Genomic DNA, 24,519 nt, shown 5'->3' with positions numbered 1-24,519 from the left:
TACGTCTGCAAGGCTTATTGAAACAGATAAGCTTTCAGAAACTGAGCTCTAGCTTCGATAGACTGTTGAATAATGAATCGGACGCTTTGAAACGTCCAGCCGCAGCGGGTATGAGGCGGCTTTAAGCGAGAAGTACTTTATGAAAACGTGACAAGCTGCTTACAAATGAGACGAAACTAAAAAAAGTACGTCTAAATTAAACGGCTGAGCCAGGTGGCAAAAAATGACACCATGTGCCTGCCAGGGATCGAACCTGGGACCTTCCGCGTGTTAGGCGGATGTGATAACCACTACACCACAAGCACTTTTTTTTTTTTTTTCTTTATTGCCGACTTCAACACGTCAGTTTACAAAATCAGTCCGCGCGAAGAACACAACACGTATGCTAAAAATACGTCACCCTCACTTGGGGTTACGTGATGAGATTAAAATTCACGCATGTGTAGCAAAGCTTCCATTCTTGGAAGCCACTCAGGCACTGGGTCTTGTATCTTGTATCCTTCAATAGCTCTGCTAACAGATTCACAAAAATACTGTCTTATCGGCCTGGCATCAATGTCTGCGTGGCTGACCGCCATCCTGGATCGCCAAATACTGTGCAGGCCCAATATCATAATCATGTCAAAAGGAACCCCGTCTTCACTCTCGACGGGTAGAAATCTAATTCCGAAAGCATCAACCGGTAAGTCTTTTTTAATCGTGCGTTGGAGAATGTCCCAAAAGAAAAGGGCGATTTTCGTTTGAATATTTGTCAGTGGTGTCGCGAAAGAAACTTTATAAGGACCTGTGTGAGGTCTTTCTTCCGGTACCGTTGTACAGGTCGTTGTACTGTGCAGGTCCATGGCAGTCAGTTCTAAAACGTGTGAAAAGAATGACTGTACCAGGCGGAGTTAAAAGTTTCTTCTTTAAGCTCCATACGAACACTCTTGAAGTCAAGACGTATTTGGAAGCGAAGGGTTTCTTTGTGCCTTGGGGAAATCATTGTCTCATATGCCGGAAGCCGGAAACTATCGAACATGTTTTCTTAGACTACACCACAAGCACAGCTGCTCGCGGCCTCCGCAGTGAATTGCGCCGTCGACGCTTGCATCTATCGCACGATGTTTATGTACACATGAATTGGAACATAAAAATTATTTAGCGCACATAAATGATTACGTCTGCCATACTTATTGAAACAGATAAGCTTTCAGAAACTGAGCTCTAGCTTCGATAGACTGTTGAATAATGAATCGGACGCTTTGAAACGTCCAGCCGCCGCGGCTATGAGGCGCTTTTAAGTGAGAAGTACTTTATGAAAACGTGACAACCTGCTCACAAATGACATGAAACCAAAAAACGTACGGCTAAATAAAATGTCTGAGCTAGGTGGCAAAAAAGTACATTATGTGCCTGCCAGGGATCGAACCTGGGACCTTCCGCGTGTTAGGCGGATGTGATAACCACTACACCACAAGCACAGCTGTTCGCGGCCTCCGCAGTGAATTGCGCCGTCGGCGCTTGCATCTCTCGCACGATGTCTATGTACACATGGATTGGAGCATAAAAATTTAGCGCACATAAATGATTACGTCTGCAAGGCTTATTGAAACAGATAAGCCTTCAGAAACTGAGCTCTAGCTTCGATAGACTGTTGAATAATGAATCGGACGCTTTGAAACGTCCAGCCGCAGCGGGTATGAGGCGGCTTTAAGCGAGAAGTACTTTATGAAAACGTGACAAGCTGCTTACAAATGAGACGAAACTAAAAAAAGTACGTCTAAATTAAACGGCTGAGCCAGGTGGCAAAAAATGACACCATGTGCGTGCCAGGGATCGAACCTGGGACCTTCCGCGTGTTAGGCGGATGTGATAACCACTACACCACAAGCACAGCTTTTTTTTTCTTTATAACATGGAAAAGAAAACTGAAGGTGTATAACGAAGCGGACACAACTACACACTTAAAACTCAGGCAAACACACACATGCATCCAACAAGTGCATCCAGTCTGGCGGAGGTTCCTGCACACCGTACACACTTCTTACATACGCAGCACTTTCGCGAAAGAAGGATTTTGTAGTTCGCGGGCTTTCGGCATGGCGATCACAGAGTCTACTTCTCCACAGGCTGTATAAACCAAGTACAATGAACATGTCATAGGGAGGACCACCTGTAACCTTAAACGGTAGAAACCTAATTGAGTATGGAGTCATGTCAATGTCCTTTTTAAGCGTCCGTTGGAGAATGTCCCAAAATAATACAGCGTCCCTACAGCCTATGAAACAGTGATCTATGGTTTCAGCACGTGGACAGAGCCGACAGTTTGTTGACCACGGCACAAAGCAACCCCTCGAATTCAACCAAGTTTTAACAGGGAGTGTTTCCGAATGTAATTTAAAGAAAAATGTTTTTACTCCAGGAGGCACACACATTTTTCGGACGCGTTTAAGCACATCCTGATAAGGTCGGTTTAAATAAGGTGCATGATACAAAGGATCTGGGAAAATAGAGTCAACCAGTGCCGCAGAAATTGCTTTTCGACTCGCTGTGAACACGTACTCAAGGCTGAATCTAACTTTCAAGAAAAGAAATGTGTCAACAACCTCCTTGAGAAAGCCCCAAGGAGCCTGTGGGACATCTTTGACATTTGATGACACTACTATGTTAGGAACATAATGAACTAAACGCAGTTGCAACATTTCACGCAAGAACGGATGGTCACTGTCTCGAAAGAAAAACAGGCGAGAAACAATTTGCCTGACGAAGAGGTGTACTAATCCTAGACCACCACGTTCAAGGGGGAGAAACAGATTGTCGCGCCGCATCCATTCACAGCTCGAACTCCAAATGAATGTTGCAAATACGCGATGCAGTGCCTGAAGGCGAAGTCTTGAGCAGTGCAGTACTTGGAGCACATACATAAGACGGGAAGCTAAGAAAACGTTACACACTTCAGCACGAAAGAACACTGACAAATTCCGCCCTCGCCATGAATTCACTTTACGTTGAATTTTGCCAACTTCCCCCGACCAATTAGCGTTGCTATTTCTATACTGTGAGAGAGGCACACCTAAATAACGCAGATCTTCTTTCCATTGAATTCCTGCGTAATGTGATGGCATTGTGGCCCATAATCCAAACCAAAAACCTGAACTTTTTTCAACGTTAACGCTTGCACCAGAAGCAGCACAAAATTCTTCTGTAATTGCAAGATCAGTCTTTACGCTCTTTTTATCGGTACAGAAAAAGGCCACGTCGTCTGCATACGCAAGAACCCGAACCTCATTAGTCAGTAATTTAAACCCTTGGAAATTTTGTTCTTTAAGGATGCCCATACAAAGTGGCTCTAAATACAAGCAGAACAGAAGCGGTGACAAGGGGCATCCTTGTCGTACTGATGATAAAAGCCTAATCGGATCGGAGAGAGAGCCATTCCCTATAAGCCGCGTTGAGCCATTAGCATAACATATCCTGACACCTCTAAGGAGCAGAGATTCGATATATGCTCTAGTAAAGTAAACAGGAATGAGTGATTCACCCTGTCGAACGCCTTAGCCAGATCTAGCTGTACCATTGCCACCTGTCCAATCCCCTCAGCTACACTTCTCGAACTGCTTCTCGAACTGCTTCTTGAACTGCTTCTCGAACTGCTTCTCGAACTGCTTCTCGAACTGCTTCTCGAACTGCTTCTCGAACTGCTTCTCGAACTGCTTCTCGAACTGCTTCTCGAACTCCGGTCAACTCAGCTGCTGTAGACGACGTCCTGTGTCCTATCTTGAACCGTAGTGCGATCCCCATTCCTGGCACAGTGTAGGCCGCCGCGGAAGAGGTCTGTGTCACAGAACCATCTGTAAAAATATGTTCGTAATATCCATACATGTAAGCAATGTATGATAGCGCGAAATGCTTGAGGCCAGCAAGCGGCATCTTCGACTTCTTCGTTATTCCAGGGATTGAGAGCCTCACCGTTGGCTTTGCCATCGTCCAGAGTGGAACCTCGGGTATGTCATACGGTTCGAAGTCCGACGGCAATAAGTCTTGCTGCAACAACACGGCTTCTGAGTAGGCGGACACAGGCCGTACGCTTGTGACGTTCGTGAGTGGATGGTTTCTGTGTCTAGTCAGTACCCTTAGATGCACTCGCAATGGCTCATGTTGCAGATAAACTCGAGCTGGGCACGCACGCGCCTCTGCAATAGTGCCCCAAGTAGGTGCACATCGTGGTAGTCCTAGGCAAATTCTCAGTGCGCGAGCCTGAGCACTTTCAAGTGTGCGTACAGCAGTTGTTCTAACCCGAGAAAGTACAGGCGCACTGTAGCGGAAGTAGCCAACAAAAAGTGCCTGGTAGAGCTGCAGAAGAGATGACTTGGATGGCCCCCATGATTTTCCAGACATATGTCGAATGATCTGAGTAAAGCTGTCTAGCTTTTTTCTTAATCCTGAGAGGTGCTTCGACCAAGATAAGTCACGGTCGATGATGACTCCGAGAAACTTGTAGTGGGTTACTGAAGGTATAATCTTCCCATCAATCATAACGGGGTAGCAGGCCATTGACTGTCGTGTAAATGCCATGGTTGCACTTTTTTCCGGTGAGAGCTGCAGTCCGCGACTGTTTAGGTATGTCGACGTTATTGACACCGCGCGCTGCAGCTTTGTTTGCACTTGTAAGCGCGTTAAGCTCGTGGTCCATATACAGATGTCGTCTGCATACACAGAGACCGAGACTGCGCCTGAGTGTTCTTTGACCAGTCCGATGAGAACGATATTAAATAAGGTTGGGCTCAATACACCTCCTTGAGGCACTCCACGATAGACGGGGTGGTTCTTTGTTTCCCCGTCTGGAGTTGTCATGAATATCGTTCTCTCTTGAAGATAGCTGGCTATCCATTGAAGCATACGACCCCCGACGCCACATTCTTCTAGGGCATTTAAAATTGCATCATGGAGAACGTTGTCAAAAGCACCCTTGATATCTAGAAAGACAGCAGCCGTTAATCGACGGCGACGTTTCTGATGTTCAACAGTTGTTACTAGGTCAATGACGCTGTCGATTGACGACCTACCCTTTCGGAAACCTGTCATTGCGTCTGGATATATATTACGCTTCTCCAAACAGCACGCAGCACGCCGACGCCCCTATGGCGTGGCTTACTACCGCGTACTACCGTGGCATAAACCGCTGCACCATGCTGCGGGTCTCTTCGTCACCATCCGCTTTTGTCTCTTGCACGGCTAACACGTCAAGGTCATAGTCCACCAGCAGCCTACACACTTGGCTCTGCTTTCGCTTGGCAGCCAGAGCTCGAACATTTAGCGTGGCCAATCTAAACGTCGGGTTGGGAGCCATGATGGTCTAGTGAAAAGATTTGGCCCGGAGCATGGTGTTTACCTTTAGCGCCTAGCACACAGCTAGACGCCCCGGAGCCGCCCGGTGGACCGGTACCACTGGAGAGCGGTGGTGGCTTCTTCGCGGTCTTCTTATCTACGGTAGCTGTGTTCGGTCGTGGCTTGTAGCAGCTGCGCCTGCCCATTGGCGTGTTCGAAGGCGGCCCATCTTCCGCACTTCCTTGGTTCGCTGCATTGCTGTCTGCAGGCTTCTCAAGAGGTCGTTTGACCGAGGCTCCGGCATTGCTGCTCATAGGGTCGTTCTTAGCCGACTGGTCCTAAGCTCGCAAGCTTCCGTTAGGCTGCTCTTGCTTTCTTCCTTGGTCTCTTCTGCTGGCACTTTTGCCGCACCTTCAGTAGCGTTTTCCTTGTCCGGTGGTATTGCTGGGCCCGCATCAGGTGCAAACACACCACCTACAGCACAGGGGGTTGCCTGCTCTCCTGCCCCTTTCGCCGCGTCTTCGGCCTTGGCTGCATCCATCACCAACCTTGCCGTGTCATCGCCTTCGGCTGGCCCGGTCATAAAGGCGTATGTACGTGCGCACTGGTCCTCGGCGTGTGTCGTATCGGCGCCGCCGCTATCAGTGCGCGATCGACGAAAGACAGGAGACGACTGTAGTCCAGAACGCCAGCAAGGGGAAAGATCCCCGTCTTTATTTCCACAGTCGTTTAAGTAGAACCCGCGTGACGTCAGTGACACGTGGCTCCATACATGCGTCAGGCGCAATGACTCTGCGCGCCCTGCGGGAGCGTGCGTTCAGCCGCAGAGAAATACATTCCAGCACATCCCCCCTTTTGCTAAATGAAAGTGGTTTTCGCGCATGACATTTAGCACACCCGCACATGAACAAAAAGCAAGAACCCTCAGTGGTAATCTACCACGAACAAAACCTTATTCATTAATCCCGCATCGAACTGGTCGCTTAACCACTCTACCAGACTTGGTCACAGTCACTGAAGCAGAAGGTACTAAAGTTGAAGTCATAGCCCCCGATGCTAAAGGTAACGAATCTGTTAAGGTAACGGGTGACTCTCTGTTCGTAAAAACCAATTCGGATGAATCACTTTCGTTTGGAAACTCGTAGCTGCCTTCCGCCTTCCTCTGTTCTGGCAAGTGGTTGAGCATTCGTCGGTTACGCCGCAGCGTACTCCCATCCTGGGTGCGTATTATGTAGGACCGCGGTGTAGCGGCTGTGGCTAGCACCGTTGCTCTAGTCTTCATGTCCGTTACCCAAACGGAATCACCAGCTTTTAGTTTGTTCAATTCTCGGGTTCTGTGGCGCCTGTTGTAGTACCGCGCTTGTAGCTTCTTGTTGGCACTGTCTTTGGCCGCAAGATTACGCAGCGGTGGCTGCACTGGACCACGCAGCTGCGGCGCCATTGGAACTCGTGTCCTAAGACGCCGGCCCATGAGGATTTCAGCCGGACTAGGGCCAAGAATGCCTGGGGTTGCCCTGTATGCAAGCAGAGCCAGGTACGGGTCCTTAGATTTAAGGATCAGGCGCTTAACTGTTTGCACCATACGTTCAATTTCCCCATTAGCCTGAGGGTACCTAGGGCTAGTAGTGACGTGACCAAAGCCATAATCGTGTGCAAACTTATCAAACTCTGTAGAAGAAAATTGTGGTCCATTGTCTGTCACTACGGTCTCCGGGATGCCATGGCGTGCAAAAATGCTTTTTAGCCTTTCTATCACCGCCCTAGCTTTTGTTGAGGGAAGGAGGGCTACTTCCGGATAACGTGACAGGTAGTCGACCACGACAAGATAATGACAGTTGTTAATAAAGCACAAGTCGACCCCAACTCGTTCCCACGCAAAACTTGGCGTTGGGGTTGAAATCAATGGCTCCGAGTTCTGGTTGACAAAGCGCGCACAAGTAACACATTCTTTCACTTGCCGCGCAATTTGTTCGCCGATGCCTGGCCACCAGACCAATTCCTTTGCCAAAGCTCTAGTTCTCGCGATTCCGTGATGTCCATCATGTAGTTTTTTTAGTACTTCCTTTCTTAGGCACTGAGGTACCACCAGTCTGGTCCCTTTTAGGAGCATGCCATTGCATTCGGCAATTAGTGCTCTTTCCTGCCAGTACGGAACTAAGTAGCAAGGAAGCTTTGGTTTTTTTGGCCAGCCTTGGCGACACAACTTAAGCAAGGCTTGACAAACGACGTCAGTCTTTTGCACATCGCGTATTCTGTTAACAAAATTGTCACCCATTTGAAGCCCTTGCACACATGCTTTGACGAAAGACGACACTTCTGAGACGGTCAGTTCACCGGCTAGTTTATCTTCTTTCGTCGGTGCTCTTGAAAGAGCGTCCGCCGTTATCAAGCTTTTACCGGGAACATACACAATATTAAAGTGATACCGCATCAGCCGCATTCTGAAGCGCTGAACCCTTGGCGGCAACACATCAATAGGCATTTTACCAAGCAACGAAACGAGAGGTTTGTGGTCTGTTTCAAGCATCACCTCAATACCTCTTATGTATTCGTCGAATCTATCGGCAGCCCATGTTAACGCTAGTGCCTCCTTTTCCACTTGCGCATAGCGCTGCTCAGTTTTCGTCAGTGACCTTGAAGCAAACGCTATCTGCCGGCGTTCGCCATTGCGTTGTTTCTGGAAAAGGACGGCACCGAGACCGTAAGACGAGGCGTCCGCCGAAATAATCGTGGGAAGGCGTGGATCGTACATAGCCATGCACTTTGCTGAGCAGATAAGAGATTTCAAGCTTTCAAAAGCCGTGTTCTGAGCAAGGCCCCAAGCCCAGTCGGTCTCTTTCTGCAAAACCTCCCGTAGCGGAGCAGTGGTTTGCGCCAAGTTCGGCAAAAAACGGCCTAGGTGGTTGGCCATGCCCAGAACACTGCGTAATTGCGATATATCAGAGGGTGCTTTCAGCTCTTTAATGGCTCCGAGTTTGGCCGGATCCGGCTGTACGCCTTCCTCGCTGAGTAAATGGCCCAGAAAGCTTATGCTTCGAACACGGAACACACACTTTGCTTTGTTTAAGGTAACGTTAGACTGGGCCAGCTTAGCTAAGACGTTCGATAGTCTAGAGTCATGTTGCGCTTTGCTGTCGCCAAAAATGAGAATATCGTTCATAAGGTTAACGACGCCAGGAAGGCCTGCCAGGTTTTCAGACATTCTTCTTTGAAAATACTCTGGAGCTGATGTAATCCCGAATGGCAACCTAGTGAAACAGTACCGCCCAAACGGTGTAATGAACGTGGTCAGCACTTCCGAGGCCTTGCTGAGTCGCACCTGATGGAAGCCGGAATTCGCGTCTAAATTGGAAAACCATTTTGCACCGGCAAGAGCGCGCAGTGCTTGGTCGACAGTAGGCAATGTGCATCTTTCTCTTAAGACAAACTTGTTCAATTGCGTAAGGTCTACGCAGATCCTTACATCTCCCGAGTGCTCTTGTACAGGTACAATGCCGGCACACCACTCTGTTGGCTCTTCGACTTTACGAATGACGCCCATTTGTTCCATCTTCTCGAGTTCTCGTTTTACAGGCTCCTGAAGCGGTATAGGAATCCTGCGCGGTGCGCTTATTGCAAATGGAACAGCATTTGGTTTAAGCCTTATTGTATACTCCCCGGGCATAGTGCCCAAGTTGTTGAAAACCTGAGGGCACAAAACTTCGTAGTTGGGTTCCTTGTGAGCCACAGAGTCAACGAACTTGATGACTCCCAACGCTTCGAGAGCCGGCAAACTCAGCAGTACATGGCGCAAAGGACTGACCACATAACACGTTTGGCGCGAAGTTTGTCCCCTCCAAAATATATCCGCCTGAAACTTGCCCAGAACATTTAAGCGGTCACTGCTAGCGCCAGTCAAGACCTCGTCGGCCTTTTCCAAGCTCGTGGGAAGTCCTGGAAATGATGCTGGAATTACGGACACTTCTGCGCCTGAGTCGACCTTTGCAAAAACAGGCACGGAGTTGAGTAATACCTGAACGTAACGCGCTTTGGCGCGAGGCACCTCGACCGCGCCCAAAAAAACCTCCCCACTGTCCTTTTGTACAGACGACACTTGTACCTTTCGCTGGTAGCCTGGAGAAGTCCCTTTGAGGCACGCCTTGCCGAAGTGTCCCTTTAAGCCGCAGTTGAAGCACCTCTGGCCTCTCGCTGGGCAGGCTGTCCTTGGGTGCGAGTTACCTCCGCAGAAGACGCACGGTCCCTCGGAACGAGCTGATGTCGGCCGGGTTTCCTTGCTGCGTTGCGGTTTCCTGCGGTCGCCCACTGCGTCGACATTGACGTCCTCACATGGCTTGCACGGTGTGTATTCGTGGACTTCGTTGCAGTTTCGAAGTTCTTCTTGCTGTTGCTGAACGGTCTCTTTTAGGCGGGCCCTCGCCAGAGCTGTTGGGAGAGACAGCTTGGGATCCATTTGGAGCGACTCGGAACGTTTTTCATCCCACAGGCCCACGACGAACCGGTCCCTGATGAGGCACTGCTTGAATTCTCCGAAGTCACATTTGTCCGCCAAGACGTGTAGAGCAGTCATAAACTGGTCAATTGACTCGCCAGGCATCTGGTGCCGCTTGTGAAAGCAAGCGCTCTCGTAGACAACGTTGCTCTCCTTGATGAAGTAATCGTCGAACTTCTTTTTGACCAACTCAAATTTCTTTGAATCTTCTGCAGAAAGATTGAAGGTGGCGAAGATGTCCCTTGCTTGTCGACCCATGGTATAACGCAGAGTGCGTACTTGTGCCTCTTCCGGGCGTTCATTCAGGCCCAACGCATAGCGATAGTCGTCGAAGTGCAGTATCCACTCCGGCCACTCTGAGGTAGTGTCGAAGTCCAGCGGTGGCGGCTGCTGAAGACCCGGCGGCGATGCAGTGGCCATTGCAGCCTCCCTTTCTGACGACGTCTCGACGCCCTTTTCAATTGCTTTTAAAAGTGGGTGGATCGCATCACTTCTGACACCATGTCGTATCGGCGCCGCCGCTATCAGTGCGCGATCGACGAAAGACAGGAGACGACTGTAGTCCAAAACGCCAGCAAGGGGAAAGAGCCCCGTCTTTATTTCCACAGCCGTTTAGGTAGAACCCGCGTGACGTCAGTGACACGTGGTTCCATACATGCGTCAGGCGCAATGACTCGTCGCGCACTGCGGGAGCGTGCTTTCAGCCGCAGAGAAATAACTTCCAGCACAGCGTGTCCAAACCGACAGGCATTGCGTGCACCGGGGAACATTGCAGTCTCGTCGTACATGTACATGACCAGTGCCTTGACTGCGCAAGCACTGCATTGGCCTGCCAGGAACGACGACTAGGGCCAGCTCACCGGCAACCCTAATTTGGTGCGGGAGATCATCCACCTTCACGCCGCTGTTGAGCTTGAGCAAGACGGGCCGGGTAGTCGTCCTCTTGTCGTTGATACCCTGAACGCGCCATCGCTCTCGGGTGACCTGTACGGCTTTACCGAAAGCCGCCGACGCCGTTCTTACATAATCATCGGCCACACCATGTATTAACCAGTGAAGACGCAGCCGCACCTGCTGGTTTTGAGGGTCGATCACAATGCAGCGCCGCCCTTCATCTTCAACTCCTTGACCTCCAGCATCCGTTTCGTGGCGTCCGCGGTGTTCATGGTCACAGCCCAGACGTGGTTAATCTGGTAGACCCCCAGGGCCACCACCTCCAGCAGCTATCCTGTTGGGCCAAGAGCGTCCCGGAAATCCTCTACTCTTTAGGGTCTAGCTCGTACGTTGCCGCGCAAAAACACGGTGTTTAGCACGACGCGTCCCTTTGGCAGTGGAGGCAAAATAATCTGATACCCTGCTACAGTGAATTGCGCCGTCGACGCTTGCATCTCTCGCACGATGTCTATGTACACATGGATTGGAGCATAAAAATTATTTAGCTCACATAAATGATTACGTCTGCCAGGCTTATTGAAACAGATGAACCTTCAGAAACTGAGCTCTAGTTTCGATAGACTATTGAGTAATGAATCGGACGCTTTAAAGCGTCCAGCCGCAGCGGGTAATAGGCGGCTTTAAGCGAGAAGTACTTTATGAAAACGTGACAACCTGCTTACAAATGAGATGAAAGTGAAAAAAGTACGTCTAAATAAAATGGCTGAGCTAGGTGGCAAAAAAGGACACCATGTGCCTACCAGGGATCGAACCTGGGACCTTCCGCGTGTTAGGCGGATGTGATAACCACTACACCACAAGCACAGCGGTTCCTTTCTCCGCAGTGAATTGCGCCGTCGACGCTTGCATCTCTCGCACGATGGTTATGTACACATGGATTGGAGCATAAAAATTATTTAGCACGCATAAATGATTACGTCTGCCAGGCTTATTGAAACAGATAAACCTTTTTTTTAATGCTGCAACGAGGCTATGCGCAGCTGACGTTCAATAGAAGAAGTGAAACCTTCGTTCCGTATTGCAAATCGCAGACATAAGGTTCGGTCTGCTCATTATAATTACATTCTCACGGAAACACAACACTATCGAAACTGCAGACTATTAGTTTCATTGTGAACAGAGGCTCTGGAGCATCGACGAAGAAATTCAGGCAGTTCTGATGCGGTTCTGAATAGCTTGTTCGGTCACAACGCGTAACTCAACTGTTTACTTTGTAATCTGACCACTCGTACTTTCTGTAGAAATAACCTGAAAAATACGAAAAGAGAAAACAAATACGCAAGTGCTGAAGCGTCACATTGTTGTTGGGGAAAGAAAAGGTGGGGGGGGGGGTTCCCTTGTAACAAATGCAGTTGTTTGTTTAAGTGTTTCGGATAAAGGTAAGTGGACTGGCATGCGTGCAGTAATCGGTGGCTCTTTCTCACGTTTCCTTCTATGAGTGCCAACCGAAAGGGCGCGATTTCTATCAAGGAGACAGTCAGCCTTTGCTGCTGATATCAACAACCTAGCTGTATGCATGGTTTGCCAATCTCCTGGACTTTTGCGATCGTGGCGGCTGGTTGCTGCTACTCTCTCGACGAATAGCCAGTAGTTTAAAAAAAAATTTGAATTACGTGCCCGATGGTGGGATCGAACCTCGGTCATCCCAGCACTGCAGCTTAATGCTCTAGACATTAAGCCACAATCGCTTTGTTTTCTTTTTTTTTTAATTTATTGCTGGCCTTCGACAATGTGCTGAGCACCCAACTTACAAAGCACAAATACAAGACAGTTAATAATGAAATACACCAAAGCCTTCAGTCCTACATGAACTACATGCTGTCTGAGGTGCTACCTCGACAGCCAATCGGATGAAGCAACAATCACCTGTTTTCTTCCGTGGTATCTATTACAAATATAAAAAACTGTTCGTGCTTAAATTTTATGTATAGCAGCCAAGACATTAATAATTGTGTCTACAAGCAGAAAACAAACACTTCGCACGACAAATATTGGAGTAAATAATTTTCTAAAAGGGAGGCATTCAGATACACAACATCAACAATGGATACCAGTCCGGGGGGAAATCTTCATGATCATATATGCATCTCGACTGTGAGATCAGTTCAGTGAAAGGTGACTGGCGTTGATAGAATTTGTTCTGCATTCCGATTCAACATGCAAGTGCGCGTATATTTCTACCGTGCAAAGGTAAGCTAGCTGTTTAAGACGATCGCTCCCTGTGGCACATATCTTGGCATGGGCGCGCGAGAGCACACGCGAGTACGCCAGTTTTCTTTACGACGCAGGCGAACTTTATAGCATTGAATTACCGCCCCGCGTAAGCTTCGGTTCACATAGATCCAAGGCGTGTATTGGGTGTACATATATTCTTGTTTGATTTCAATTTAAACATTTTCTCACATTTTACGTGCCAAAACCACGATCTTATTTTAAGGCACGGCGTGGTGACGAACTCTGGAATAATGTTAACCATCTGCTGCTTCTTTAAAGTGCACTCAATATACTCTACATGCGCGTTCTTGCACATCGCGCCATCAATATGCGGCCGGCGCGGCCGGGGTTCGATACTGCGACCTCGCGCTTAGCAGCTCAACACCATTAAGCAACAATAGCCGCTTAGCCACGGCGGCGGGGCATGAGCTTATATATTTTTTTTTCCTTACAAGCCTGCTCAGCTTAATTTTCGACGCGCTGTTATCATCAGCAAGAAAGCAAATCCTGTCTGGCAACATTAGGCATAAGTATGCGTAACTCCAAGGCAGGAACTTATTCGTAAAAGTTCGTTTTATCTGCCGATGACACTGAACTTGCAACTAAAACCCCGTGAAGCGCCCCATAGTCCATCTATATAAACTTACCCTGGAATGCTAGTTATTGCGGGGTCTTTCGATCACTCCTCTCTTTTGGCCAACTGTAGAAGTTCAACTGGAGTAAGTTAGAGAAACTTATCTTCCACTTTATGCACGGAAGAAAATAGTTTCTCGCTTAGCGCATTTTAATTGTTCGAATATCTCGAAGCGAGGCTCTGCTAAGCCGACAAGACTTCACCATACTATTCGGCTTCGGTTTCGCGATTTCAACATTTACTTTCGAGCTAACAATTAAAAAGTTAATTAGCGAGTCTTCTAAAACTACCTCTGTCGCATACGAACGCCTCTTGAGGTAGTTCACTTGAGCAGGCCAAATTTCCCTGTTTGCTCTAAGCGATTGTTAAAAAGATATATAGGTTCTAAATAAAAAATGAGAAGAAAAGCAGAGCGTAGTTTATTTTAACATCGTGCTCTCGGAACGAGGACCTTTGTGCACGCTATTTATCCCAAACCACTTGTTTGCTAGCTCGAAAGCTCACACAAGCAGATAAGAACAGCGTAACGCTGCGCTACAAGGAATAATTAACCTAACGGGAAAACCCTGTGCTCTGTAGCGCACAATGTTGCTGCTAATGTTTAGTGACAGCACAATGGCGGCTGAGTTGCCATGCCGGGAAGCAAAATACGAGAAACCCGACATCTCGAAGGAAGCAAAAAAGAAAAATAACCTAACTGACTCTTAGAAGCAGTAATATGAGCGGGCCGAGCGTCGTTTAACTCGCAGAGAAAGTCGTCCGGCTTCCACGGAAAAGATCGGGGATCTCGGCTTTTCCGAAACGCCGCCGACGTGGAGTGGAAACGTCACGCACAGGCCGAGCGCGGAGTTCTGAGCTGCCCGTGCTTGGCGCGAGATACGGCGATGACATCATTACACCTCGCTCGAAGGCGCTCCCGCTATTATGGTCGAGCATTCAGCACAAATGTTTTTTCACGCTCTCTGCAACGCGCCAGAAGAGTGGGCCCGCGCACATAGTACACGCGGTCGTATGCCGTACTTCATTTTGACACGAAGAGAGAGAAACAAAGGTGTATGCAAGGCCGGTAGATAAAGCAGAGCTGAGCGTGCATGGCTTCATTTCATTTATACGCGGATTTGTACAAGGCCAGAAACTAGAGGTTAGTGGAAGGCCCCAGTCAATATCCATATGATAGCAGTTACAAGAAACAAGTACAAACCTTCTGCTTAGGCAAATAACTTATTTAAAGTACGCAATTAGACAAATTAAACAGTATTTTATACATACGTTGCCATACAGAATGTTTCGCTTAACTTGAGCCAAACTTTAAAATCTGCAAATGCTACCTAGCTGGACAGAACCAAAGTAATGTCGTTTGTCGTCGCTTAGAGATACTCAGATTATTTTTTGCATTCCGCCTAGTTAGTTGATCAGTCTTAGATAATAATTCAACTTCTCAATTACTTTAGTTAGATGAAAAGTGTCAACGAGAAAATTGCAGAGCAACATGGGGAATCCCCGACACAGCTTTCTACTGCTCAATGCATGCTGCATAAAAGTGTTTTTTCGAGCGTCAAAGAAGCCCACGATGACACGCAAAATTGCCGTGCGACTGGCCGCTTGAGGCACTTTTTAGTTTCTAGTAGGACATGTTTTACGTCAGCAAATTCCCGCTAATCTTCAGGTACTCGTGTCCAACGTTTGACATGACTGGCCACCGCCGTGCTAAGGCATAAGAGTGCACTTGGCTCTCTGCAAGGTCAATTTACATGATCGCGAAGTCGAGGCTGAAGTCTGGTTCCAAACCAAAGAGGAGCGACATCAATTTTGGTGGTGCAGTTGAAGCGCGACTACATCTCGCGGGGCCAAACACTAGTTGATGAAAATATGCTTCCAATACGTCACCAATGGAAACATTTGGAAAAGGACGGGCAAGGTAATTAAAATAAGAAAATATGAAGTCACACGCTGTTTTCTTCCACCTACTAATATTTATTAGTACCAAACTGCGCAGGCTTTCTGGTTCACAGTGCATGATTGCCTACGGACAGAGCTTGGCCGGACGCGCCGGACGTTATCAGGCGTTGATATGGGCGCGCGCTCGTCATCGATCAAACGTCGTATCACTTTTGTGGCGTCCCTATCAGACGACGTCATTATATTTTAGCAGGACATTCAAACTGCTGCAGCACCTCGTGGCCAGTGTTGGTTCCCTATAGTTCGGGCTGTACTTGCCCGCGTCTATGCTGTTTGTGAACTTCGGATAAAGTGCAATCAGCTTCAATGCGAGTTAACTTTAATATTGACCTTTCATTATTTATTCCCAAATGAAAAGTCCCCAATTTTGCTGTACCGTCAGAATCAGAAGCGTAGCCAGAAGTGTGAGTAAAGAAGCAAACTATGTTTTTCTGGGGGAGAACTTGTGCCCGGAAGGGCAATAAACCCTCAAATCCCAACGCCAGTGGCGAGCGCAGTCGTCAGTCAATGATCCTAACGTGTCAAGTCCTGTCGCTATATATACGTGTGGCTCCATACATTCTTGAGCAGTCGCTGCTGCTCCCATATACACTCGTAACACTGTTCGCGCCATGTGTGCAGTCTGATTAGATTACAGACGCTTGTCATGGCTTTCAATTCGACAACAACATTCGCGAAGTTTGCTATACACCATGCGTACCTTGCTCGATAGTGATAGCCTGATAACAGCAGCAATCCGGAAAAGGGAGTCCCACGCAAAAAGTAAAATATGCCAATGCAAGTGCATACATTGAGAGTGTGCAAACGAACGCAAGGCAGCGAGACATAAACAGCGCGTTCCCTGCACTGTCTTCGTCCTGTTGCGCTGTACACGCACTTGCAATGTCGCACCGACTCTCCCAAGGAAACATATTAGCAGAATTCTTATCATGCTTATTTCGTTTTTGTATAGGAGCTACTACGATACCTAGCTTGTAGTGGTCCCCCATTATTGATAACACGGATGGAACAGTATTTCAGTTAGACCGGTTGGTTTCTGTGTAACATCTTCACCTGCCAGCTTCGGATAGGCTTCAAAAAAGAAAAGAACAATAGAGGGGGTTGTTCTTAGAAGCCGTTCACTGAACAATGTGGGGTGGTATCAACACTGATCTTTAAGTGACGTCACCCGTTGCGAGTGGCAACGTATTTTATGATGTCGCGTGTTGCGCAATGTACGCGCGTGTCGACCTCGCACGGAGCAACCGGCTGCTGAAGTAGGTCACCTACAGCGAGGGAAGTACGTTGTGGTCCGCGTTCGATAGGCCACGGAATCGGCTGTGCTTGTGGTGTAGTGGTTATCACATCCGCCTAACACGCGGAAGGTCCCAGGTTCGATCCCTGGCAGGCACACGTCCTTTTTTTCTTGCTTACTAATATACATTTTTTTTATTTCATGAAAACAGCTCGGTGCAGCTCGAAAGGAGACTCTCAGCCCTACCTATATATACTGATCTATTGAACAACGTAATAGGACTTGTCGCGGTAGGCTACGGCGTTGCGCTGCCGAAGTCGCGGGCTCGAACCCCGCCGGGGCAGCAGCATTTCCATGAAGGCGAAGTCCAAAACGTTCGTGCAAGATTTAGGTGAACGCTAAGGAATCGCAGGTGGTTAACATCTTTTCGATTGGCCCAAAGCCTTTTCGATTTTGCCCATTTCTTTTGCCATGTGCATGGTCGCGGACCTTCTAAGTAACGACAAGAGAGAGAGAGAGAAGTCATAAGAGAAAGGCAGAAAAGTTAACGAGGCTGAGCTTGGTGGGCTACCCTGCACTGGCTTTTGTTGTGGCCTTTGTGTCCCTCCCTACATTTATGCGTATATATATATATATATATATATATATATATATATATATATATATATATATATATATATATATATATATATATATGTGTGTGTGTGTGTGTGTGTGTGTGTGTGTAGTGGTCTTTTCTCCCCTCCCTATTTTTATGCGTTTTACGTTATAGGCATGATGTATGATGTCCGTTCAAAAGTAAAAGTACACTTTATGTGGCTTTTGCTAAAAGATCGTTCAGCAACTGCTGGAGAAAGACGTGTGAGTAACCTGTCAAACGGGTGTCATAACGTTTTAAGATGCCTGTCATAATTACAGGCAACTGAACTTTTCAGTTTAATTACTCGACAAAAACAGCTCCGCCAGAAATTGGGTTGTCATTGTGCAATGTTACACAAGGTTGCTGTCCTTATTATTAAGTTTTTGCTTCAAATTTATTATACTGAAGCATTCGGGTTATTCTTCGTACAATGCAGCAAACCGACAAACATGTGTAGCGTGCGTCTCCGTTTAAAATCTGACCGAAACTCTGTATTTGCTAGAGGACATATTAACCATTGGAGGGTCGAATACGTAGCAACAAAGATAAACGATGACACGGGTAGCTGTGTTTGCTTTTTCTATGCTTCTACGGTCCAGGGCACGAGTTCGCAAATGTTTTAGTTCGAAAGTGCTCTTTGCCATTGGTAGGCGCCCTTCGTTAACCATGTGTCTAGCATCAGGATTGGCTGGCGTTGACCCCACGAACACTTGGACCGCAACACCTTTTCGTAATTACGGGCGCTGGTTAATGATGAGCACTTGCACGGCAGGCGGAGTACCACACTGTGAAGAAAAGCTTTCAGCTGACCGCGGTTACATCACCGAAAGAGCAAGAGCTTGTTTCATATATAGCTTAATAAATGACGTTCGCTCCTAAAATTGGAGAAATTATATGTGCTTATGGTGCAGCTGTGGTCAGGTGCGCCTAGCACGCAGAAGGTCTCATATTCGAATCGTGACTGGCAATGAACACAAGTTTCTTATGTCCTGTGCCTAAGCCATCATTGCACGCGTTTCCTTGAGCCTGCGTCATCTAACATTTTTCGATGCTATTCTTTCTTCTGCCTGATTTCTACGCGTGCGCCTCGCATACTTAGAAAATACGCAATAACACTAATAAAGCAAATACGAAGGTCATATCTTAAATGTGAAGCCGGCTGCTGCCCTAGCAATGTGTGTGTGGCTGACGGGGAGCACCTACTTAAGCTTGCACACTTAACCAAACACAGCGACGTGAGTTCAGTGGCTACTTCTGCTATGGGGTCCGTGGTATTGATGTTTCTGTTCCGACAGTTTCGATAAAAACACACACTTTGCACTGGGGTTCACATGCTTTTAAAGAGCCCCTCCACAGGCCCCATCGGAAATTTTGGTTATACATGATAATGATTATAATCTATTAGCATCCCGTTTGCAAATGGGGCGGTGAAAAATATTCATCTAGCCCGCTTGAGCTAATCATGTATACTATACATACTTTTCAATCTAGCCTTTCGCGTACATCTCATTAATTTTTTTTTCCTTCTTTAAAACGTCTATATCTACCTTGTACCGTTATCTATGCCCGTAAAGGATCCGGTACTATCAACATCTTCCGTACTTCTTTTCACACTTCCTTCCTTATCTCGACTACTGATTGGTTAATGGTTCCATCCACTTTAAATCCAAGCGCTTTCGGTAGATGTACGTTACCTTTGAGTCTCCATTAGGACGTGCTAAGTTGGCTCTGAATTTTTCTGAAGCCGACATATGCGTCATCTTCTTGCGAATATTTGTTACGGTATTGCTTTGTCTTTATAGGTAACCCGCTCGAACCTCAAACAGCTAGGCACTGGCCTTAGTGTTATTGTAAAGATGTCCCTTGGTGATTTCCCTCTTGCCCTTGTGGTAAATCTCTATGACCTTCTTGTTTCCAGCCTTTGCATCCACTTTACTGCCTCTGTTTTTCTCGCTTCCTTTCCGGCTGCTCCTGGTTGTCTGTTTACGCGTTCACTTACCCTGAACTTGGTCGCCAACTTTCTTGACCACATGCTCCATACTGTGTCCACGTTTCTGAAGTGCACATGTTTGCGCACTCTACTAATCCATTTATTTCTATTAATGTTCCTGAGTCTTTCCTAAAAACTAATCTTTCTCTGCGCTTCTCTTACTTCAAATGAGGGCCAACCCCTGTATCCCTGCACTGTCTCATTCGTGGTTTTTCCGCAGGCCACCAAAGCCAACCGGCCTACCAATCTTTGGTTGGATTCCAACCTAGACAAGATATCCGATGCTTCATTCCACTGTATTTCGCTTCCTCTTCACCTTTAGTTCATCTTGGTAGGTGATTCAGCAAGTCTTTCCTTCGTTTATCTGTATACACAAGTACTTGTATTGCTTTACTGTGATATGATTTGCTGTTGAATTGATACCACGTCTGTATTCGTCTCTTCACTGAAGATCATAATTCCCGTTTCGTCTGTGCTAAACTTAAGGCCTAGATTTGTTGCTGTGTTGCCACACATATTCGCAAGCCTCTGTAAATCTCTTGCATTGTCCGCTAGTAGCACTACGTCGTCCGGATACATCAGCCCGGGGACCCTCTGCTGCACCCTTTGCCCGTCCCAATGTAGGATAAACCAAACCCTCCTTCACTGTTTGTCTTCTTCCAGTCGTCTTTCTACGCCCTTAACGTAAAACGTGAAAACACAGTATGTTGTGAAGCGCCGTCGAGGGATCATTTCACGCAATCACTCTTTCACGTTGGTTCGTTATTTCAGGAGATAAAAGAAATCGAAAATGTGTCGCCATGCACACTGACACTCCTTTACCTTCCCTCGACTAGTGTCCTCAAGCGACATCCCTTCCGCGCACCTTTCCATAGCAGAGCCGAGGGTTCACGTCCCGTTTACGTCACGACATCCACCTCCCTTTTCTTTCATTTCTGTTTCTCTTGCTTTTGATGCACGGCGCATTTCCAGTACCGGTTTTGCGCGTTCCGCATTGGAGAGAGAAGGAGACAACAAGAAAATCAAGGAGGTTAATTGTACATTGTACGATTTACCGCAGCTACGTGCCGTAACCAGTGACGGTGGATACAACGCGTCTGACATCGAGGGCAGATGCGTGTCGCCTTGATTCTTCGGCAGGAAGCGCAGCCCTTTAGAGAAGACGGGCTCAAGGGCTTTCCTTTGACTTTCCAGCTGTTTTTGCACACGGCAGATGTTCGATAACCTGAAATACACAATCGTCAGCTCGTGATCAAAGCGCCACGCTTAACTCTTTGAAATGACCAAACCTGTTGAGGGGACCTGAGATGGTCACACGCTCCCGTAATTGGTCTACAGGGTCCCTAAGTGACGGCCACGCTTCAAAGAATAACATGTTCTTAATATATAAGTTGTTTATTGGTATATCGATGATTGGAAGAATGAATCGAACTATATGCTTGACAGCCTTTTCCATGGTAATAAATACATTTTATTATCATTGCTTCCAATTTCATAAAACAGAACACCAGCTTCTTGTGCCCGCTTTTTTATGCTGCAAATATTTGTACCGATTTCCGCGCAGAGGCGGATCTTGTTCCTCTTGATTCCTTACTAACTCTAGAGTGTACAACAACAAGTAGTATTTGTAGAAAAACAAAATGGCACAGTACAGGTAGTTATGACTGACGTCATAGGGTAATTGCATTAAATGACACTCCCAAATGCACAGCTTACATTTTTTCACGGATTAGAAAGCTTACACGCCAAATTTATGTTAAAGGGGGCGTCTTACAGTCTAATTTTTCGGTCGTGCCCACGCCCTATTCGTATAGTGGGACCATTTGTATTGCAAAAGGTCTTTGGCCAATAGGGTAAAACATGAGCTCGCCCCCCCCCCCCCCCTTCCCGCCATACTAGTGGCAGCCGAGGCTTCCCTGTGCCACTCGAGCCCGCCGCATTCGTAGATGGTTGGTGCTCCTGCGCCTGCCTGCCGACCGAGAGCATAGCCGAACACAAAATCCTAGCAAGCCTAAAATTTGACAGTTCATATGGTATGCATTGTTCTAATTATGGTATGCCTCGCAAATTGTGTTAAACTGATTTTAGGAACTCACTATACTAGCCAGCCTGGGTATACTTGAGGCTACATTTCCACTTTTCATGGATGTTATTGCTTTGCGACACCTAACAGCAACCTGGGGTGGTGAAACAAGTAGAAAGCAATAAATCGTAAATACGCGATGTGCCCTCTTGTCGCGACCGCAGCATAAATGAAGACAAACTGACAACGTTAGCGCAATCTTCAAGGGAATCGTGGCTCCCCGAGAAAGTGCCTCCAAGTAACCCGCGCCTTCCTGGTAAGTGCCCCTAGTCTCCACATCGACTTTCAGAGGGCGCCAGCAATTCCATCGATCCATAGTAATCCGCGGCGCACTGGCAGGAGCACGGTGCAACCAGTCACGGAAAGTAGGCCGCGTGCGGCACAGCGGGCTCTATTGTGATCTCTTTCGAAGCGCCACATCTCGCAGCTGTGCTTGTGGTGTAGTGGTTATCACATCCGCCTAACACGCGGAAGGTCCCAGGTTCGATCCCTGGCAGGCACACGTCCTTTTTTTTCCATGTTCATGAAAACACATCAAAGTAGCAAATTACTTAAGAGCAGAAGTGACAGAGATAATCGAAAAGAACTTCTTGGGTAAATTGGTTATTACGCTTCCTGTGTATTCTTATTTTTTTTGCACGTGTTTCAAAACGTGAAGAATAGAAAATGGTGCACTTGGCTGTCTCTCCTTCGCATTTTCTTTTTTACGTTCTAAAGCACGCGCCATAGCAAGAATGAAAGCGAGAGTTGTGCGAGTGCGTGTCACTTGAACTTGGGAATCTACAACTGACAAACTGTTTTTGCGCAAGACAAACAGGGACAAAGAAAATAAGCAACACAAGGAAAGCGCTTATCCTTGTGTTGCTCCCTATCTTTGTCCCTGTTTGTTTTGCGCAACGTAAGTTTTTTTTAAATGAATCTGTTCCAACTAAACTAGGCCGACTCGCAGTTATGCTATAACTGACAACCCTGAAAAATTTTCTGAGTGCCCGGCTCCTGCATCTATGCCATGAAACACGCAAGCTGCTCTTTTATGTCTAAAGTAAGTCTTCAACGGATGACTTATTTACCGAAGTTTAGTAGCTGTCTTGAGCAAGGCATATTGTAGCCTTGGGCGTCTTGAAGCACTCCAGCAAAGCCTGCTAACGTTATGCTAAAAGTTGGCTATGGGCCATCTTGATAAGAACAGATAAAGTCTTTTATTAGACATTCCCTCAAATTATTGTGACAGCGGTTACAGTAACACCAAGTGTGTCCATAGTTACAATTTATCTTCAGTGAGGAATGGACATTGGAAAAGTATATATTGTCAAGTATAGGGGTACACAGGTAGTTTTTAAGAAGTAAACCAGGTCACTTGTGAAGCCCAGTGTGTCTGGTAGACTAGAGCATTTTGCTCAAGCCAATCGATTTAATGCAGCCTCTACAATAATTTTGTAAATAAAAGAATATCTGTAGTGTATGGCGCTATCATGCCAATGTGCTCGAATTGACTGAAAGAAGGATATCACTTCTGCATAAAACACATAATTGTCGACAAAAACTTACCCTGCTGGGTTTCCTGCAAATGAAATAGTTTCTAGCATGGGAAATATTTTGATAATGCTGAGGTTCAGGCAGAAATGACATCCTGGTTTTAGTTACAGGCGCGACCGGATAACATGACACCAGTATACAAAGCAGAATGCAGTGCTACAATGAATTAATAAAAAGAAAGAATGCTTCACATCTGTAAGAGCAGTCTCTACACTGCTCTACCCGCCAATCTAAAGAATGTTTGCTTCGATGCCCATGCTTTATTTAAAAGTAAATTGTCACTTACTTTGTGGGTTAAAGCATCGCCACATGCTTGCATAGCATCATGCATAAATGATGGCCTGTTCTCCGGCGCACCACACATTAGTGAATTCCTTGAATATTTTATGGAACTGAAACATAAATCAGAATATGCTGTTATTTTTTACACACATTCTGCAGATGAGCTCTTCGTGTACTGCAGTAGGTAAAACATCTCTGCAAACTAAAATGCAACATCTACTTCATATCACGTGACGTAGTGAAACTTGATTACTAATAAATAAGAAAAGATGCAGAAAGTGTAATTAACAAGAGTGACAAATAGCAGTAAAGGCAGTCATGCATGGCTCTTGAAGACGATTGCTGCCGCAGGCAGAGCAGGCCAGCCTTCGCAGGAGTGCACTGGCCGCCCACAAAATCTCGCTGTAGCAGGTCGCCTGTGAAGGTTCTTGTAGACAAGTAAAGCAAAAGCTGCACCGAAGAGGAAAAAAGCAACACAGGAAATGAGAATGTGAAACCGGAGCTTCAATTAGCAATATGTGTCAAGCAAGAAGTTTGGCTCACATTAAAAATAAATTTAAGCGCTCACTTCTCTTAAGGTACTGGGCACTTAGTCTTAAGCTATTTATTTGACGAAGCTTAAAATTACAGTATATATATTGGTGTATATTTATTAATATGCAGAGCAGAGTCAGCCTTCAAGTTAATATTTGGTATGTTGCAGCTACAAAGGCACTTATGAACTTGTCAAACAAGTCTGAGAATTTCACTGAAAAATATAATCAGTTTAAGACAGTTGAGCTTTCTGCAGGTAAATGATGTGCTATATTGAATAAAAAGTTGAATCTCGCGTTATATTGTTAACCCAAAAGCAAGATGGGCATTTTGCTGCCTAGCTGATGCTTCGTTTCATACTTAAACATGACATATTACAGGGTAAGCAGGTAGCACACAAAGGACTGGTGATAAAGTATCACAAAGCAATGCTTCTGGGGCTGGCTCAATCATTTATGTTGGTACATTTTCAGCTGACGCTAATTGACTTAGGGCAATACCTCACGCCAGTAACCTCACACAATATTAAATATTGGAGTCCGAGTTCCTCACTATACGCCGTGACTCATAGTCAAATCGTCGTTTCGGCACAAAAACGAAACAGATTTCTTTCTTTTCTTTTTTGATGCAACGACTCAAACAGACAACGGCGTTTCTCTGCTG

General features: G+C 46.6%; 6 non-coding genes across 6 annotated transcripts; 2 read left to right on the top strand and 4 right to left on the bottom strand.

Moving 5' to 3' along the window:
• Positions 1 to 232: 232 nt before the first annotated feature.
• Positions 233 to 305, bottom strand: TRNAV-AAC (transfer RNA valine (anticodon AAC)). Its single transcript has one exon. It is a non-coding gene; the product is annotated as a tRNA-Val (tRNA).
• Positions 306 to 1,387: 1,082 nt separating this feature from the next.
• TRNAV-AAC (transfer RNA valine (anticodon AAC)) lies at positions 1,388 to 1,460 on the bottom strand. Its single transcript has one exon. It is a non-coding gene; the product is annotated as a tRNA-Val (tRNA).
• A 340-nt stretch (positions 1,461 to 1,800) lies between these two features.
• On the bottom strand, positions 1,801 to 1,873 carry TRNAV-AAC (transfer RNA valine (anticodon AAC)). Its single transcript has one exon. It is a non-coding gene; the product is annotated as a tRNA-Val (tRNA).
• A 9,608-nt stretch (positions 1,874 to 11,481) lies between these two features.
• TRNAV-AAC (transfer RNA valine (anticodon CAC)) lies at positions 11,482 to 11,554 on the bottom strand. Its single transcript has one exon. It is a non-coding gene; the product is annotated as a tRNA-Val (tRNA).
• A 5,322-nt stretch (positions 11,555 to 16,876) lies between these two features.
• TRNAV-AAC (transfer RNA valine (anticodon AAC)) lies at positions 16,877 to 16,949 on the top strand. The gene has a single exon. It is a non-coding gene; the product is annotated as a tRNA-Val (tRNA).
• Positions 16,950 to 21,933: 4,984 nt separating this feature from the next.
• TRNAV-AAC (transfer RNA valine (anticodon AAC)) lies at positions 21,934 to 22,006 on the top strand. Its single transcript has one exon. It is a non-coding gene; the product is annotated as a tRNA-Val (tRNA).
• The last annotated feature ends 2,513 nt before the right edge of the window (positions 22,007 to 24,519 follow it).

Source organism: Dermacentor andersoni, chromosome 4 (assembly GCF_023375885.2).
Source record: "Dermacentor andersoni chromosome 4, qqDerAnde1_hic_scaffold, whole genome shotgun sequence".
Taxonomy (NCBI): Eukaryota; Metazoa; Arthropoda; class Arachnida; order Ixodida; family Ixodidae; genus Dermacentor; species Dermacentor andersoni.
This window is presented reverse-complemented; position numbering and strand designations above follow the sequence as displayed.